This window comes from Carcharodon carcharias, chromosome 12 (genome assembly GCF_017639515.1).
Source record: "Carcharodon carcharias isolate sCarCar2 chromosome 12, sCarCar2.pri, whole genome shotgun sequence".
NCBI classification, from domain to species: domain Eukaryota; kingdom Metazoa; phylum Chordata; class Chondrichthyes; order Lamniformes; family Lamnidae; genus Carcharodon; species Carcharodon carcharias.
Genome location: NC_054478.1, coordinates 95,984,644 through 96,002,693, shown reverse-complemented (window position 1 = coordinate 96,002,693; position 18,050 = coordinate 95,984,644). Strand labels below are relative to the sequence as shown.

The 18,050-nt window shown below is 45.9% G+C and overlaps 1 protein-coding gene across 3 annotated transcripts in view; it reads right to left on the bottom strand.

Moving 5' to 3' along the window:
* gulp1b (GULP PTB domain containing engulfment adaptor 1b) overlaps positions 1 to 18,050 on the bottom strand; it is a 428,880-nt gene that overhangs the window by 211,740 nt on the left and 199,090 nt on the right. Inside the window, exon 4 of one of the 3 annotated variants that reach the window (XM_041200977.1) lies at positions 15,521 to 15,685. The exons of the other annotated variants lie outside the window; for them this stretch is intronic. The gene's annotated coding sequence lies outside the window, so the exon portion shown is untranslated. The remainder of the gene's footprint in view (positions 1 to 15,520; positions 15,686 to 18,050) is intronic. 3 annotated transcript variants of the gene reach the window in all.

The window sequence follows — 18,050 nt, the reverse complement described above, 5'->3', positions numbered from 1 at the left end:
CATTGAGTGATACAACAATGAAGAGGATGACTTGGGAGTGAGAAGAAGGGAGACAAGTGCCCTCAACTGAGGAGCCAGAAGGCCCAGATCCCAGGGGCCCAGTCTTCAAACAGCAATTGATGAAGGAGAATTAATCTCAAGAAAACAGTGCAGATATTTTATATACTCATAGTTGAGATAATGGGTAAGTGGACAGAGTCCATTATCTGCAACCTGCAGAATACCATGTGGACAGTGACAGTTGAGGTGATTGTTCTGGCATCAAGATGCCAGCAACAGCTTCTAAGAATATTAGCTGTTTCTGGAATGGCAGCTGCCACAGAAGATTTCAACAGGACAATATCTTGAGATTTTCAAGAGTCAACTGTGGCTATGCTGTCTCTGAAGATGCCAACTAGTTGCATCTTCAATCCTGTGCCTAAAATTAATGGGTTGCAATGAGTAGGCATAGGTACTTCTGTCTCTCTAAAGAGTGGAAGCGATAAAATTATTCCCAAAGGGAAATCCAGTCTAAAATACTCAGTAACACTGGGCAGAACCAATTAAAGGAGTTAGGTGGTGGTAATTACAGTGAATGCTGACAGTTCACCATCAAACACTGCACCCCCCGCCCCCCCCACACTTCACCACTGCAAAATGTGGGCCGAGGTTTTGAGAGCGGCTTTTAATGAGTCCAATAATTCATTGATCAGCATTGATCCTATTTTTTGAAAATAATCTCTGTAATGTACATCAGTTATAGAACACTTGCATACTTTTCAGGAATATAGGAAATGTCTATTTGCAGTTCTGCTGAAAAAAAAGGCAACATAGACTGAAAGCAAGCTCTGGCTGAGGTTTTTTCTGAATATACAAGGGACAAAACAGAGACGGACAGCAGTATTATACTTGTAACAAGAGGTGGCATGAAACATCCAGACATTAATGCTTGAAGTCAGTAAGGGCAAATAAATCAATTGAAAATATGAATTTTGTTAAGACAATTAAGTAAATATGCATTTGATTGAAGAATGTCACCAGAGGGCCAATTTTCTGCTCCATGTCAGCTGCTGGCACAAATTTAGTCAAAAGTGCAATGAGCTGACTGCACCTAACTCTCCAGTCTCAGCTCTTTGGAATATTAATTCAAAGTTGTATGTGATGGGAGCCAGCCAAGTATGGGATACAGAAGATGTGACCAGCAAATGCAGTTTAAAGGGGTGTTTGTACTTAGAGGTGAGCGACTACAAGTGAGGACATTTTATCAATATTTCATAGAGCTTCAAAGTGTATTTGAAATATTTGTTAGTCCTGACAGTGACAAAAGTAACTAGCCTGAAATGCTAACTGTTTCTCTTTTTACAGATGCTGCCTGACCTGCTGAGTACTCCTGTATTTATCTTTATTTTTATTGTACCTAATTCAATGCTGAATTCACCCACAGTTCAATCCTTTCCTTTGTTTATTTCTCAAGTCTTAAATCTCAATGATTAAAGAGATACAGTTTGTCCCATTTTTCACAAAGCTCCCAGGTGCCATGCTGAGCTGTTATCAGCAGCACTTTCAGCAACTTTCTCGGAAATAAATGTTAACACCTAAATATGTCCAAAGAAGTCTAACTGACTGGGCACACCAGAAGATGTCCTGCCCTAACAAAATCTGGCACCATGTGCCTATTTCTGCACCTCTCTGCTCTTCTTGACTGTTGTTTCTTATTTGCTTGTAAAAAAAATTAGGCAACAATTCATACAATGTAAATTCTTCTGTCTTTTTATGGTAATTTTATTAGTTTTCACTCCTCGCATGGAGCTTCATTTGCAAGGAATCTGTGCATGTTCCCAAGCTCCTGATATGCACCCCTGTGAGATTTTTGTTGGGAGTCCAAACTTAAATTTATTCCACTAAGATAAAAGCAAAATACTGCGGATGCTGGAAATCTAGAACCAAAACAAAAATAGCTGGAAAAACTCAGCAGGTCCGACAGCATCTGCGGAGAGGGATACAGTTGACGTTTCAAGTCTGTATGACCCTTCATCATTTCCATATGTCTCAGTTCTGATGAAGGGTCATACGGACTCAAAACACCAACTCTATCCCTCTCCGCAGATGCTGTCAGACCTGTTGAGTTTGTCCAGGTATTTTTGTTTTGTTTTAAATTTATTCCAGCCTGCAGATTGGGATGGTCTTGAGAAGGTCTTTGGTGTTTTCTTGAATCTAGTGGTTGCCTATATTCTTCTATTTGTGCCAGTAATGCAGTTGTTATTATTTAAGCCAACAAGGAAGGTTTCATTTCTCACCCTTTCTCTCCGGCAGATCTGGTACTGCTACTTGGTTCAATCATGCCTGCCATTTTCAGTCTCCATAAAATGTTGCTCATCACACCCAGCATCTTGATCCAGAAACATTTCTGTTAGTAGTCTCAGTAAATCCACAATTAGGACAGCCAAAAACAAATTACACTGGAGCAATAACTGCTGCCATCTGGAATTTTGCCACAGCTGTATTTTTGTATGAGCTCGCTAGATCTCACAAAGGCAAGTTGAGATTTTTGGCTCAGCTCACCTTTCTCTTGCAAACTTAATGATCTTGTAATGAGCCATCCCCAGTAACAAAATACTAAAAGTCCTCATAATAATTTCATTGACAACATCAACGTGAATATAAGACAGGACTTTCAGGAAGGTCTCAAGTTCAGTTTTTGATATGTGCTGAATCACCAGCTCAGTCAGCTCAGCAATGTCGGTAATATATCGTCCAATCCACAATGTACATGTTGTTACAATCTCCGTAGCAATCTATAACTTTTAAAAAGAAATTGGAACTTCTAATTAATAACTGATAGAATGACACAACAAGATTTCACACTTTTCAAGACTTTTACTGTGACAAAAGACCCAAAGCACTATTCACTAAATACTATCTTTGTAGGCAACTTATATTTAACCCACAAAACAGAACATTCCCCTTTTTGTTTTAGCACAACCAAAAACATATTTCACAGATATACTTTACACCATCCTTTAAGTAGACAAACAATTCCCTTAGAACTAGTCCAAGGTGATTCTGAGCTCCTGAGTATTTACTTCTATACTTATCCTTTTGCACCCTGGGAACTTTTAACTCCCTCCTCCCTGGAGGTTCTTCCTTTAGCACAAGCTTCCAGCCTCGTTTTAATTCATCATGAATTCAGTCTTTTCAGTCCAAATACAAGCTCCCATCCACAGTCCTGCATGGTGAACCACAGCATCTTACTGGCTATAGCTGTTCCTGCTCTCCCGGATCCTGGCAGATGAATCTTGTCTGGGGATTTTCAGAGATATTTTAGACCCTTCCCCTCTCGAGCTCCATCTCCGTGGCAAAATAAATAACACAAGCCTTGTATCCAGGTAGAAATGCCAATTAGCTATCCTTGAGATTCCAACTTTCTTATCTTCGAATGAACAGACTATTGAAAGCACAACTGTTTACACAACCCAATACTCTTAGCACATTTCTGGGACTTTGGAGACTCACAATCTATCCACAGTTGGCACACTGGCTGCTGCAATTGTCTCCAAGTGTATTTGCACTTTCTTCCAAGTAAAACAATCTGGGCCCTCATTAATCTCTAACAACCAAACCACCCAGGCTTGCTGTCAGCAGACTTCAGAACAGGTAACAATCTTATAAAACTCATAATTGCGACAACGGTGTAATAAAACCTTTCTAAGACAATGGCAAGCTGAGACAAAATGGGTGATCTCTGGCAAAAGAGTACATATGAGTCATTAGCATCAAAGACACTTGGACCGGGATTTTTCACTCCCTCCCACAGCGGGCGTCATGGCAGGCGGGAGTGGAAAATATCGTGAGACACCAAAAATATCAGTTTTATGATGGCTGGAAAACAGGTCGCGATCGCCTAAGCCTGACTTCAATGGTGTTTTCTGCCACGCCATGTCGGGAATCTAAATTTAATACATTTGGTGGTCATGCATATTCATTATAGTGGCTGCTTGCTGGAATCACCCCCACCCCCAGGTTGGATCAAAAGGGCACATCGGCTTCTGATTAGACTGACACGTCCAGGTGTAAGCAATGTGCGCTTGGCAGCCTGTACTTTGCTGATGACATTTAGGTTTGTTCGCATACCGTGCATCACACAGCACTCACGGTACCTCAGAATCCACACAAGGCTCTGCAGGCAGAACTATCATGTTTCCAGGGGCTTTCATAGGCAAGGCCCTTCCAACCAGGCTAGCAGTAAGGCGGCAGAGGGTGGAGAGGTAGGGCGTGTGTAAGGGGTCACAGGGCAAGGCCTGCACTGGGGGAGAGGAATAGTGGTGAAGATTGCACTCTGACACATGAATATAGGGGTGTAGGTTGCAAGCGGCATTTAGAACAGAATAGGGAAGCGTGGCTTAGAGAGGAACATAAGCAAGTTGGGGGGCCAGACTGGGAAAATGGCATAGCGAAGAAGCGCTTCAGTTTACATTGCTAACCTTGCAAAGATTTCCCTTTTCCAGGTCAGAGATGGAAAGGACGTGTTAGTCAAGTGTCAGTCATGCCCAGCATGTTGTGTGCAGGGCGTGGGCGAGACAACAGGCATCTGGGGGGTTTCTAGCTTAATAATGGGCTGCGGATGGCACACTTACAGGCAGGATAGGCTGTAGATGGGAAAAGGTCATATAGGGCTATTCAAAGGTCTCATGGCCGGGGTGGGGGGATGGTGGGGGCTCAATATCTCACTGTACAAAAGGCCTCAAGATGAGGAGGGGTGATGTCCAAATGGGGCATAGGCACATCTACCTTAAACTATTCAGGGGATTACACACTGATATCCTTCCAAAATCAAAATGGCATAAAGCACTGTGGGGGGGGTGGGGGGGGGGTCTTGAGAATTATTGGGTAGGGGGAAATCTGAACATTATGTTCCTCCAGGATAATGATAACGACTACCAGAGTCACATAATGGAGGGTCCAAGCTGGTCTGGTAGTGAGATCTCAACGCCACCATCTTGCAACCTGAATCGATGGCACAGCACAAAACTAAACTGAGGAATAACCCAATTGGTGAGGGCTCACAGGGCTACTTGGAGGAGTGGTGCACTGCACTGGGGGGGGGGAGCAATTAAAGGGGCACCCAGCTGAACTGTGTATTCCCAAATGAGGAGAGGTACACAGCTGAGATATGTTAGGAGCCTTTCAATGACAATGCAGGAATCAGGAGAGTGAAATAATAAAGCGCATTCGTGAGAGATTAATGACGAATCAGGGAACAAATTGAACTCCTTGCTTTAACCCCTTGTCCCACGCATGCCAATTGCCCAGAGCGATAACATGGTCTAGAGCATTTTGGTGTCTGGATGAGCTGCAGAGTTCACAGTGTTGGCCTTGGCAGGCTCGCAGATGAGAAGTCTCAAACTCCCTCAAATAATCTCATTTCCTCAATGACCATTAGACCTTATGAGTATTACAAAGAGCGTGGTGTAACAGTGCACTGACTGAGGATCCCAGCGATTGGCCAAAACAATCTCATAGCAGTCGGTCATGTAAAGTGGGCCGGGTAGGGGGGGAGGGGGGAGGTGCACCTTAAAATGTTCCTTGCACTAGCCAGGATTTCAGTGGCGAATAGGTGCCATCACTGGAACCAAGCCCTTGAACCCATAGTCACACACTAGTTACCTTCAGAAATAGGGCCGTTGGAGGCTCAGGCTGACTCATTTATCTTTTCTCATTGATGCTGCAGAGAGGAGAACTTCAGGAAGACAGAGGCTGGATTTATTGCTGCCTGCATAATCACATACAGGTAGGAAAGAAGGCAGAGAAGATTGCGATTGAACAAAGAACAAAGAACAAAGAAAAGTACAGCACAGGAACAGGCCCTTCAGCCCTGCAAGCCTGCGCCGATCGTATTGCCCGTCAACTAAAACATTTTGCACTTCCAGGGTCCGTATCCCTCTATTCCCAATCTATTCATGTATTTGTCAAGCTGCCTCTTAAACACCACTATCATACCTGCTTCCACCACCTCCTCTGGCAGCGAATTCCAGATACTCACTACCCTCTGTGTAAAAAACTTGCCCCGCACATCAACTTTATAGTTTTCTCCTCTCACCTTAAATCTATGTCCCCTAGTATTTGACTCTTCCACCCTGGGAGAAAGTTTCTGACTATCTACTCTGTCCATGCCACTCATAATTTTGTAAACTTCTATCAAGTCGCCCCTCAATCTCCATCGCTCAAGTGAGAACAATCCGAGTTTCTCCAACCTCTCCTCGTAGCTAATAATCTCCAGACCAGGCAGCATCCTGGTAAACCTCCTCTGCACCCTCTCCAACACCTCCATATCCTTCTGGTAATGTGGTGACCAGAACTGCACGCAATATTCCAAGTGTGGCCTAAACAAGGTTCTATACAGCTGCAGCATGACTTCTCAGCTTTTATACTCAATACCCCTGCCGATGAAGGCAAGCATGCCATATGCCTTCCTGACTACCTTATCCACCAGTGTTGCCACTTTCAGTGACCTGTGGACCTGTACACCCAGATCCCTCTGCCCGTCAATGCACTTAAGGGTTCTGCCATTTACTGTATAATTCCTGCTTGTATTGGACCTTCTAAAATGCATTACCTCGCATTTGTCCGGATTAAACTCCATCTGCCATTGCTACGTCAAAGTCTCCAACCGATCTATATCCTGTTGTATCCTTTGACAATCCTCTTCACTATCTGTAACTCCTCCAACCTTAGTGTCGTCTGCAGCAACCGACTCATCAAAGGGAGGAGCTACACGCTCACGAGCAAGGGGCAGCAGGGCACCCTCCAGATGCAGAGGATGAGGCTAACAGAAGCATTGCCCATAGGCAGCTCTCAAGACTGAGGAAGCATACAACGTGCATGTCTTATCTGTAAATGTGCGAGACACAGTGTCGCCAATGCTTCCACATGTCCAAGGATCCAGTGACTCTCATTTGCCACATTCTGCCAGAGGGACTGGGGGGACATCCATTGCCAGTGACTCCGAAGGTCATCGTTGCTCAAAGTCTATGCGAGCAGCTCTTTCCAGGGGACCTCTGTGGGATCGCTCAAGCTTCCACACACAACTTCATACATGAGGTGACAGATACCCTTTTTGCAAAAGCCCACAATTTTGTGCACTTTGCAAGAGACCAAGAGAGCCAGGACACCAGAGCACTGGGCTTTGCTGCTAATTCCAGGTTCCCCCAGGTGCAGGATGCCATCAACTGCATTCATGTGGCTATAAAATCTCCCTGACAACAGACATTCCAATGCATCAACAGGAAAGGCTTCCACTTACTCATGTTCAGCTGGTCTATCATCACAAGAAACAAATCATGCAGATTTGTGCAAGATACCCAGGAAGGCGCCACAACTCATACATCGAGTAGATTGCAGATTCCCGACAGCTCTGAAGGATCACACAGTATCCAGGGCTGGCTCCTCAGTGACAAAGGGTACCCACAAAATCTGTGGCTGATGACACCCTTGCGGTGGCCACAAAATCCAGCTGAGAGAAGGTACAATGATGTTCATATTGCTCATACCGAAAAATTGGTGAAGCAGGGCACTGGCATCTTGAAGATGTAATTCCGATGACTTCAAAGATCTGCAGAGCACTCCATCACACTTCCCAGAGGGTCACACAGTCATCATGGTTTGCTGCGCGGCGCACAACCTGGCGATGCAAAAGGGGGAGGAGTTGCTAATTGCCGACATGGAGGAGCCGCACATCTCCGCCAATGTGAAGGATGTCGAAAGGGATGAGGGTGATGAATTCTAGGAAATCAAGGCTGCAGGGGACAGACGAGGCAGGTGTGCACATGAGGCCCTGACAGCCACCAGATTCCACAAGGAGGAAGGAAAGTTGTAGTGGGCATCTCTTGAACAAATGCCTTCTATCATGGGCCCATATGAACACCAGCATTACTAACCCTCTCATTGCAACTGTGCACTTCAATCAGAGAGTGAGTACTGACAGGTTTGGCTAATCATTGTCCTGTTCCATTGAAGGATGATGAAGGGTCAGTTAAATGTGTCTTTGTTGAGAGGAGGTCCAACCTGGACGAGGGTTTTCTGGCATCACAAGATAGAAGTCACTACCTCTTCTAGCATCTCTGCAGCATCCCAGTTGCCGTGGCAGCTTAGTAGAGGCAGGAGCTGCTCTACAATCCTCAGTGCACTCATAGTTGTACGCCTTCAGTCCGACAAAGCTTCTCAAGGAGATCCATCTGCACCATAGGGACGATGCCTTCTGTGTCACCTCCATGGTGAAAGGTCATACTTGGGCTGAGGCAGCCAAGGATGTTACGTAAGTCCAACTCCATTTTGTCATCACCTAATCCTCTGTGCCACCTCCTCCATCACATTGACATCTGGCACTCTCACTTAGGGGTGCGGACTTGCACTCATCCTGACCTTCCATATATTTGGACCACCTGAGGATCACAAAGTTCAGTCATCTGACCTCATGGCCAGCCCTGGCCCTTGTCAACTCTAAAATACAAAGACATCAGAAGCCCTCAAAGTAACACTTCATTGATAATAGAGAGCACCTTTCTGGTTCACTACATCCTCGCTCATATTCCACTGCTGCCCTCAACATTGGCTAAATCTACCATCTGTACTTCTAGACCATGCTTAAAGGCTCCATTGACCGCAACCCGTCAATATTTTGATTTCTCATCGCTGACCTCTGCGAGGGTTTAGGTGAGGGGACGCTACGCAGAATGTATAGCACAGCTGTACATCTCTACTTTGCAATTAGAGGCTTGTGGCTGCAATGCAGACAATTACATGACGAGAAAGGCTGAAGGTTGTAAGGTTAAACGCCAGCACAGTGCCAGCCCCGGCACTTTAAGGTGGGAAAATGCTCATACTTCTCACTGAACTTAGCAGCTGTGCACTCGAACAGTCAGCAAAGCACAAGGCAGACAGGAGCAAACAAGAGCTCTGAGTAAGGGCTCACAGATTGGAAATCTTGCCAGATGACAGTGAGGAAATGGAGTTCCAGGATATTTCTCCCTGGGCATGAAACCTTCACCTTTCAATAATGCAGGTGAAATGGTGAACACCTCAGCCTCAATCTTAAACAGCCAAGAATGGACATGACATGAACTAGCACATCATGTGAACATTGGCAGACTTGACATTAACGACAAAGCATCACTGATGTTCAAGATGATCCTAGAGCAGAGTCACACTGTGAGGATATGGAAGGTGACAACGTCAACCAGAGGCAACATCTGCAATAACTGGGGGGAAGAGGTGTCACACCTGATGGACAACAACACAGCTCAACATTAAGAGGAGGCATACACAAGAGGAGATGTGAAATGGGTGCGATTCTATTTACATTGGTGAAAATTATGTACATGTGTTTAACACCCATGCCACTATTATATTAATATTCCTGCATTTTTCTAACCCTGCCGCTATGTCTTGGTGCAGCCCCGATGTCTGCAGCAGCAGTGGAGGCAGCCTACTGACTGCTACATCCTATTGTCTGCGATGGCTTTGGTGGGCGTCCACTGGAGGGCCAAAACTTCGAAGGTCTCGGCATTCTTTGGGTCTCCTGCTATGGGGCAGGTGCACCCTCCTCAGCCTGTGGTGCTGGCGGTGATGGGGTCACAGGAAGAAAGGATTGGGATCAGCTGGACACTTCCAGAGTCACCTGGGTCCCAGGGTGTCCAGGTGCTAGTCCCCCTCCCTATGGATGCCTGAGGGCACCTGGCTGACTCCTAGAGAAGGGACAGCTGAAGTGAGATTCAGCTGCCCCGAACCCCTCTCACATAGCCACTGATGGATGCCACCAATGGAGTGCAGGTCCTTCACTGCACCAGGGGCTATGGGCAGCCTTCATCCTACCAGTTTTGACCTCGGTGCGTTGGCATGCCGGTGCTATCACATTAGGCTGAAGTTGGACGGACTCCTCCATCGTACGTTGCAATCTGTGGATAACAGCTGACCACCCTTCCTGACATTTCCCTTGACTTTTGTTGAAGCTCCACCACTGAGTTAGCACCAAGTCTGGAGGCTCACCATCAGACTTGGACTCAGCAGAATCCTGTCCTCCAGCAGTCTTCCAAGGGCCAGCCACCTAGGATGTCCCTGCCTCCATCTGCTGTGGACCAGATTTTGTACTGTGTTCTTACCAGGTTGTGACCCTGAGGCTACTCCAGAACTAGGTCCTGACAAAATGTGTTGCTCTGCGCTGGTGGACGGTGTGGGTGAGCACTGTGATAGGTATTGAATGGTGTTCTTCTCTAGTTCCTCGTGCAATGTGTCATCGGGGCTGGGGGTGAGGGCATCGCTAGTGGATGCCCTCAGGCGCTTTCCAGGGGTGCTTATCAAAGCGAGATAATTAGTGCATGGCCAGCAACTGGAAGATAGCACAAAGCTCTCAGTATGTTTGTCTGAGGGATGAGCTGGTCCAGGGTCCTCATTTGGTGTGCGCTGCCTATCGCACCATTGCTGTCCTCTCCAGCCAGTGCGATGGCTTGCTCCTCTTATGGAGTAAGGACCTTAATTTCGGCCACTGCCCACTGTCGTCTGGGACCTCTCCCTCCTATTTTGTGCAAGCTTGTCCTGCATAAAGACAAATGGAGAGACTGTGAGCAGGACAGATGCCAAGGCAGATGATAAGAATGCCTGTCTTGTGTGGCTGGTGATTGAAGCAGTACACAGGATGGGGGCAGGATTTACACAGGATACGAGCCCAGACAGTGATGTGAAAGTGTGTGAGCGAGTGAGTGGTGATGTCCCTTGAGTTGGCAGTGTGTCAGTTACCTGTGGAGTGTCATCCTGTGAATGCCTGAAGGGTTTGAGTGTGTGAGAGTTGAGAGTTATGAGATGGTTGATTTAGTCTGCCGGATGAGATGATTCATCTTCTTTCTGTACAGGATTGTAGGCCTTTACTGCACCACATTTGTGCTGACCACCAAAGACACTGCCTCCCAAGCCAGAGTGGTAGCATTGGTTGACCTTCTCTGGCCATTACTGGGGTACCAGACAGCCCAGCGTGCCTTGACAGTATCCAGCAGGTGGCCCAGCAAAGCACCACCAAATTTGGGAGCAGCAGTCTTCTTGCCTTTTGGAGCCATCTCTTCCCTGGGGATATTCTGGACTGGAGACATTGAGAAGGCGGTGTGCAGATGTGGTTTAAATATGGCACCAGGAGCACAGAACCAATGAGGTCACAGCGGGGCAAGCAAATCAGATGTTGTCCGCCTACAATCTGATGTGTTACCTGTTGTTGCATAATTAATGAGGCAGGAAGCCGACAATACGGCATGGAAATCCACCATTGTGCCCACAGGGAAAAACACTGCTTTTCCCACAGGCCACTGCACTTAGAGGCAACAACAGAAACAGAAATACCTGGAAAAACTCAGCAGGTCTGGCAGCATCGGCGGAGGAGAGCACAGGTGCCGTTTCGAGTCCCTATGATCCTTCAACAGAACTAAGTAAAAATAGGAAAGGGGTGAAATATAAGCTGGTTTAGGATGGGGGGTGGGGGGTTGTTGGGAAATAACCAAAAGCTGTCACAGACAAAAGGACAAAGAGGTGTTGAAGGTGGTGATATTATCTAAAGGAATGTGCTAATTAAGTGTAGAAGACAGGACACATAAGGTACAGATAGCTCTAGTGGGAGTGGGGGAATACTAAAAGGTAGAAATAAACAATGGGTGGAAATACATTTAAAAATAATGGAAATAGGTGGGAAAAGAAAAATCTATATAAATTATCGGAAAAAACAAAGAGGGGGAAGAAACGGGAGGGGGGTGGGGATGGAGGAGAGAGTTCAAGATCTAAAATTGTTGAACTCAATATTCAGTCTGGAAGGCTGTAAAGCGCCTAGTCGGATGATGAGGTGTTGTTCCTCCAGTTTGCATTGAGCTTCACTGGAACAACGCAGCAAGCCAAGGACAGACGTGTGGGCATGAGAGCAGGGTGGAGTGTTGAAATGGCAAGCGACAGGGAGGTCTGGGTAATGCTTGCGGACAGACTGAAGGTGTTCTGCAAAGCGGTCATCCATTCTGCCTTTGGTCTCTCCAATGTAGAGGAAACGCATTGGGAGCAGCGAATGCAGTAGACTAAATTGAGGTAAATGCAAGTGAAATGCTGCTTCACTTGAAAGGAGTGTTTGGGCCCTTTGACGGTGAGGAGAGAGGAAGTGAAGGGGCAGGTGTTGCATCTTCTGTGGTCGCATGGGTAGGTGCCGTGGGAGGGCGTTGAGGAGTAGGGGGTAATGGAGGAGTGGACCAGGGTGTCACGGAGGGAACGATCCCTACAGAATGCCGCCGGGGGGTGAAGGGAAGATGTGTATGGTGGTGGCATCATGCTGGAGTTGGCGGAAATGGCAGAGGATGATCCTTTGAATGCAGAGGCTGTGGGGTGATAAGTGAGGACATTTATCTCTTGTCCTCACATCACCTCACCAGCCTCCGCATTCAAATGATCATCCTCCGCCATTTCCGCCAACTCCAGCATGATGCCACCACCAAACACATCTTCCCTTCACCCAACACCACCACCCCCCCCAACCACAGCATTCCATGGGATCATTCCCTCCGTGACACCCTGGTCCACTCCCCCATCATTCCCCACACCTGAACCCCCTCCCATGGCACGTACCCATGCAACCACATAAGATGCAACACCTGCCCCTTCACTTCCTCTCTCCTCACCGTCAAAGGGCCCAAACACTCCTTTCAAGTGAAGCAGCTTTTCAATTGCACTTCCCTCAACTTAGTCTATTGCATTTGTTGCTCCCAATGCGGTTTCCTCTACATTGGAGAGACCAAATGCAGACTGGGTGACCACTTTGCAGAACACCTTCGGTCTGTCTGCAAGCATTACCCAGACCTCCCTGTCGCTTGCCATTTCAACACTCCACCCTGCTCTCTTGCCCACATGTCTGTCCTTGGCTTGCTGCATTGCTCCAGTGAAGCTCAACGCAAACTGGAGGAACAGCACCTCATCTTCCGAATAGGCACTTTACAGCCTTCCGGACTGAATATTGAGTTCAACAATTTTAGATCTTGAACTCTCTCCTCCATTCCCACCCCCTTCCCGTTTCTTCCCCCTCCTTTTTGTTTTTTTCCAATAATTTATATAGATTTTTCTTTTCCCACCTATTTCCATTATTTTTAAATGTATTTCCACCCATTGTTTATTTCTACCTTTTAGTATTCCCCCACTCCCACTAGAGCTATCTGTACCTTATGTGTCCTGTCTTCTACTCTTAATTAGCACATTCCTTTAGATAATATCACCACCTTCAACACCTCTTTGTCCTTTTGTCTGTGACAGCTTTTGGTTATCTCCACCTATCACTGGCTGCTTGTCCCAACAACCCCCCCCAACCCACATCCTAAACCAGCTTATATTTCACCCCTTTCCTATTTTTACTTAGTTCTGTTGAAGGGTCATGGGGACTCGAAACGTCAACTGTGCTCTCCTCCGCCGATGCTGCCAGACCTGCTGAGTTTTTCCAGGTATTTCTGTTTCTGTTTTTGTTTTGGATTTCCAGCATCCGCTGGTTTTTGCTTTTATCACTGCTCTTAGAGCGTGGCTTGGAAAATCCCACCCTTGCTGTGAGTTGATCACGCACATACTAGAGAAACTGGTTGTAAAGCAAGTGGACATAAGGCAAGATGGAGGAATTTTGGAGGATTTTTAAAAAATCTATGAACAGTATTGAAGATGAATAAAGTGAACCTTTGAAGTACAGGACCTCTGCCTCCCACAGTGTAACCACTATTCCATTCAGTTTGTTCCTGTACTTCTATCTCTATCTATTATGAATAGCTTGGTCTGATATAGTCTCACTATGCTTATCAAAGGATTAACGAGTCACAATACTATCCTGACCACTGGAATATCTCAGAATTTATCTGTGCCTTTGAATGCTAGAGATAAGCAAACATGCAGCTTAGAAAACCAGACAGAACAGTAAGTTAAATGGACCAAATGAGAACAGGGTAGGATTTCTTGCTGATGAAAGTTATTTCACTGTCAGAAACTGGGTCAGCAGGCTCACCATTTCTATTACTTTCTATCACAAGACATCATAGAAGAGTGGCAAGAAGTGCACAGAGGCCTCAGATGGTACAATTAATAGAAAAATTACACTCATCATTATCCTAGCAACCAGATCTACAGGCCCAGCTGTCTGACAATCACCGAGAAGTACTGCCTTTACAGACAGTTAAAGAGGCATATCAGCTGCTGCAGGGAGACCCTGCAGATAATCTCTAACATTTATCACCACTTGCTCCTCTTCATGTTTACACTGACTGCTTTAAGATATTAAGATCAAAAGAAGTAAGGGCAGGAGTAGGCCCTTTGGCCCCTCAAGCATGCTCTACCATTCAATAAGGTCATGGCTGATCGATCTGACTGTGGCTTTAAGTCCACTTTCTTGCCTGCTCCCTCAACTCCCTTGTCAATCAAAAGTCTGTCTAACTCAGCCTTGAATACATCCAATGGCCCACAGAATCACGGAATTGTTACAGTGCAGGAGGCCGCCATTCAGTCCATCTGCACCAGCTCTCTGAATAAGCATTATGACTCAGTGCCATTCTCCTGCCTGTTCCCCATAACTCTGAACATTGATTATTTAAATAGAAACATCTAATGCCTTCTTGAATGCCTCGATTGAACCTGCCGCCACCATACTTCCAGGCAGTGCATTCCAGGCCCAAACCACTCGCTGTGTGAAAAAGTCTTTCCTCACATTGCGTTTGCTTCTTTTGCAAATCACTTTAAATCTGTGCCCTCTTGCTCTCGATCCTTTGACGTGCAAGAACAGTTTCTCCCCATCTACTATGTCCAGACCCCTCATGATCTTGAACACCTCTATCAAATCTCCTCTTAGCCTTCTCTCCAAGGAGAACAATTCCAACTTCTCCAATGTATTCCCATCCCTGGAATCATTCTTGCAAATCTCTTCTGCACTCTCTCCAATGCATTCATACACTTCTTAAAGTGTGCTGCCCAGAACAGTGCACAATACTCCAGTTGAGGTCTAACCAGTGTCCTATATAAGCTCTGCATAACCTCCTTGCCCTCATATTGTACGCCCCTAATAATAAAGCCTAGGATACTGCGTGCTTTCGCCACCTGTCCTGCTACTTTTAATGACTTATGCACATAGACACCCGGGTCCCTCTGTTCCCGCACACCCTTTGGAGTTGTACCATTTATTTTATATTGTCTCTCCATGTTTTGCCTACCAAAATGAATCACCTCACACTTCTCTGGATTGAACTTCATCTGCCACCTATCTGCCCACTCCACCAACTAGTCTATGTCCTTCTGAAGTTCTACATTATCCTCCTCATAATTTACAATGTTTCCAAGTTTTGCATCATCCACAAACTTTGAAATTGTCCCCTGCACCCCAAGATCTAGATCATGAATATATATCAGGAAAAACAAGGGCCCCACTGCTCTGTGGGAAGAAAATTACATAATTTAATGACTCAGAGAAAAAAAAAAACTTTCTTATCTCAGTCTTAAGTGGGACATCCCTTACTTTTAAACAGTGCCCCCAGTTCTAGTTCGAGTTCCTCAAGTTCATTATCTAAGTTCTTGGGGAGGATGTAGTTGTGCTGTTGCCTGCAACAATTGGCAAGAATGGTGCAGTGTTTTGTAGTACTGCTTGTTCTGGGCACTCGAAATACTGGCTGTCATTCAATGTCTATAAAAAAAGAAAATGTAACATATTACAATGCTGGCTGCAAGAAATCCTTTCAAACAATTCTTATACAACAACAGTCAGATGGTGTGCCAGTGTACGTAAGAGAGAGCAAATATGAGAAGGTATATCGAGGAAATTATAAAATGAGCCCTCCCTGGTTATGCTCTCTTCCAATTCCTCTATAGTTTCAACACTAATGATGTTCAATGAATCACAGTGCAGAAGAGGCCCTTCGGCCCGTCGAGCCTGCACCGACACGTGAGAAACACCTGACCTATGGACCTAATCCCATTTACCAGCACTTGGTCCATAGTCTTGAATGTTACGATGTGTCAAGTGCTCATCCAGGTACTTTTTGAAGGATGTGAGGCAAGCTGCCTCCACCACCTTCCCAGGCAGTGCATTCCAGACCGTCATCACCCTCTGGGTAAAAAAGGTTTTCCTCACATCCTCCCTAAACCTCCTGCTCCTCACCTTGAACTTATGCCCCCTTGTGACTGACCCTTCAACTAAGGGGAACAGCTGCTCCCTATCCACCCTGTCCATGCCCCTCATAATCTTGTACACCTCGATCAGATCGCCCCTCAATCTTCTCTGCTCCAACGAAAACAACCCAAGTTTTTCTACCCTCTCTTTACAACTTAAATGTTTCATCCCAGGCAACATCCTGGTGAATCTCCTCTGCACCCCCTCCAGTGCAATCACATCACTCCTATAATGTGGGGACCAGAACTGTACACAGTATTCTAGCTGTGGCCTCACTAAGGTTCTATACAACTCCAACATGACCTCCCTACTTTTGTAATCTATGCCTCGATTGATAAAGGCAAGTGTCCCATTTGTCTTTTTCACCACCCCACTAACATGCCCCTCTGCCTTTGGAGATCTATGGACACACACGCCAAGGTCCCTTTGTTCCTCAGAACTTCCTAGTGTCATGCCATTCATTGAATACTTCCTTGTCAAATTACTCTTTCCAAACTGTATCACCTCACAATTTTCAGGGTTAAATTTCATCTGTTACTTATCTGCCCATTGGACCATCCGGTCTATATCTTCCTGTAGCCCAAGACACTCAACCTCACTGTTAACCACCCGGCCAAATCTTTGTGTCATCCACAAATTTACTAATCATACCCCCCACCTAGACATCTATGTTGTTTATATAAATGACAAATAATAGGGGACACAGCACAGATCCCTGTGGTACGCCACTGGACACTGGCTTCCAGTCACTAAAACATTCTTCTGTCACCCTTGCCACCGACAACTAAGCCAATTTTGAATCCACCTTATCAAATTATCCTGTCTCCCATGTGCATTTGCCTTCTTTATAAGTCTCCCATGTGGGACCTTGTCAAAGGCTTTGCTGAAATCCATATAAACTATATCAACTGCACTACCCTCATCTACACACCTGGTCACCTCCTCAAAAAATTCAATCAAATTTGTTAGGCATAACCTCCCTCTGACAAAGCCATGCTGACTATCCCTGATCAAACCTTGCTTCTCCAAGTGGAGATAGATTCTCTCTCTCAGGATTTTCTCCAATAGTTTCCCAGCTACTTACATGAGACTCACTGGCCTGTAGTTCCCTGGCTTATCTCTACAACCCTTCTTAAATAGAGGAACCACATTCACTGTTCTCCAGTCCTCTGGCACCTCTCCTGGGGCCAGAGAGGAATTAAAAATTTGGGTCAGAGCCCCTGTGATCTCCTCCCCTGCCTCCCTCAGCAGTCTGGGACATTAATCATCTGGACCTGGAATGTGTCCACTTTTAAGCGTGCCAACACCTCCAATACCTTGTCACTCCCTATATCAATTTGTTTAAGCACCTCACAGTCTCTCTCCCCGAGTTCGATACCTTCATCCTCATTCTCTTGGGTGAAGATGGATGTGAAGTATTCATTCAACACTCTAGCGATGTCCTCTGGCTCCACCCATAGATTGCCCCCTTGGTCCCTAATGGGCCCTACTCTTTCCCTGGTTATCCTCTTCCCATTGATATACTTATAGAATATCTTGGGATTTTCCCTACTTTTACCAGCCAGAGCTTTCTCATATCCCCTCTTTGCTCTCCTAATTGCTTTCTTAAGCTCCACCCTGCACTTTCTGTACTCCACTAATGCCTCTGCTGATTTGCTTCCCTTGTACCTGCTAAAAGCCTCTCTTTTCCTTCTCATCGTAACCTGAATATCTCTGGTCACCCATGGTTCTCTGGGCTTGTTACTCCTTCCTATCACCCTAGAGGGAACATGTTGAGCCTGTACTCACTCCATTTCCTTTTTGAACACCTCCCACTGTTCCTCTGTAAATTTCCCCACAAGTAACTGTTCCCAGTCTACCTTGGCCAGATTCTGCCCTA